The sequence below is a fragment of the Lonchura striata genome, chromosome 13 (assembly GCF_046129695.1).
Source record: "Lonchura striata isolate bLonStr1 chromosome 13, bLonStr1.mat, whole genome shotgun sequence".
NCBI classification, from domain to species: Eukaryota; Metazoa; Chordata; class Aves; order Passeriformes; family Estrildidae; genus Lonchura; species Lonchura striata.
Window position 1 is genome coordinate 17,497,148 of NC_134615.1, and position 2,334 is coordinate 17,499,481.

The following is a 2,334-nucleotide window of genomic DNA, read 5'->3' on the forward strand; positions in this document are numbered from 1 at the left end:
ATGTCATATTTTGCTGCACACAGAAATAGGTTGTGGTTTCAAATTGTCCCTATTTCTCAATTAATTTTAACAAAATGTAGTACCCGTTGCCCCTCCTCCTTCCCCAGGCATGTGTGGGTAAAGACAGAGAGCCCTGAAAATCATTAACTCATATTAATAATCAAGTCTGGCACTTGGGAAGAGGCCTCTGAGAGATATATTTCTGAGACTCACACCCTGATGTTATCCACCTGGAAGATTGGTAGGAAATGCTGGCATGTTACCTCACACCTGTTTCCAATTCCCAGGGTGTACAGGGATTGAATTTGGGAGAGCAGATGGAGAAGGCCCATCCTAAGAAAATAATCTGGCCCAAGAAGTGAGCAGAGAGTGCCTGCTCCAGAAATAACTGCCCACTAAAGCATTTCCTTCCCTTCAGAATTCTCAGCAATCCGATGCCTTCAGAGGAATGAGATTTTCAGGAAGCTTCTGAAATGTTGCTCCTCTGAAGTGTCACATTGCTGGGTGCAGTTATGACACCAAAATCTAGCAGGTCTCTCCAGTATCACCAAGCCTGTGCTTGCCTTGGAGCACCTGGTCCAGGTTCCTGGCCTGGGAAATCCTAACCCAGGCCATTGCCCTCTTGACTGAGGCTGGAGAGCAGATGGCCAGAGCTGGGCCAGCTCCAAGGACAGTGCTTGGACCAATAAAACAGCACCAGATTCAGTCAGTTCCTTTGTGAGCCAAAAGCCTTCACTAAATGGCAAAACCAAGAACAAAGTAATGACTCCTGCAAGGAGCGTGAGATCCTGGGATTTGTCCAGATGACTCCAGCTGACTCTTCCAGCCTGGATTTTCCTACAGCAGCAGCACTGGATGAAGGGCAGCATGTACTGGAGCAAGGTGGCAGAGAAAATCAAGGAAGGACACACTGACTTGGAGGGACACCTGTGCAATGGATGGAGCAAGGGGCAAGAATGATCAAAACCTTCTGACTCCAGACAAACTGAAGACAGAAGGATAGGCAAAGAAGAATTTATTCCTGATAAGCAACAGTTTAAAAAGTCACTGAGAGCATTCTCTGGAGACAAGCTGTTAACTTGGAAAGGATATGGGCTGCAACAGGCAGCAGGTGGCAATGGGGAACATGATCCTACAGCATCAGGAGATGGATAGATCCAAGCAACAACAGTGCTTGGATGTGCCACCTGCTGCAGGGACCTCAGCTTAGAGTATGCTCACAGTGCTGCTTCTGCCCTGTGTGGACCTCAGGTGAGCTCTGCCATGAGCTTTTCCCTGCTCTCACTGCTGGCCAGAGCTACACCCATCAAAAACAGTCTTGATGAATGAAGATGCCAGAGATCAGCACAGCCCTGGATACAACAGAGCTGCCATTAAACTGTTCCCTGGAAATGGACCATGCCCTGCCTAACAGCACCAGCAGGTTAAACTTACCTGATGCCCAAGTCCACATCTGGGCCCACAGCAAATCTCCATGTGTGACACACCAAGACAGTGCGTTCCCACACCTGTACCCGTTACAGGCCTTGTGCAAGGACTCACTCGTGCCAGTGCCCAGGGCTGTGTGAGAGTAGTGCTGAGTGGTTCTGTGCTTGGCAGGAGCCCATGGCTGAGCTCCCTTCCCTGGGAACCAGCAATAGGTTTCTCTTTCCCTGGCAAGAGCCTTGTCTCAGAGGTATCCCGTCCCCCAGGCAGCTTCACTGTAGGGGAAAACTGTATAGGGAAAAACAGATGGGCAATGAAGGAAAGGGACAACACAAGAAAAATGACCATGTACAGTCATACAGAGACCAGCTGGTGGCTTTTAGACAGAATTTCAAGTGGTTCATTAATACCTAAGACCAGAGCCCAGCTTGGTCAACAACCATTATGGCAGGCAGACTCTCGTGAACACTGCCAGTGAAGGACCACATCTGAGAGGAACTCCTGCAATGGAGCAGCCCTTGGGCAGGACCTCCAGGCTCACAGCTTTGTGGTCATGGTGCTGGGGAGGAGGAGCAGAGCCTGAGCCCAAGAAAGAGGAAGAGATGGGAGTTCTGGTGGTTCAGAGACAGAGCCATGCCCAAGCCCGCCCAAGGCTGGAAAAAACAGGTACCAGTATCAGCATTCAGGCCACCACCCAGGCAGGCACCTTCAGAAGAGTGTGGAGGCCTAAGGAGGGAAAGGAGAAATATTTCCACAGGTGGCAAGTGGTTCCTTTGCCTCTGCCCACATTAACTTTGTACAATTTTCTCTTCCTTTCCTCACCCAGCCTGTCCTAGCTGGGCACAGGGAACAGCTCACTCTGCCAGCACTCTCCAGCTACCTCCCCACTGAATACTCCTCCTTGCATGC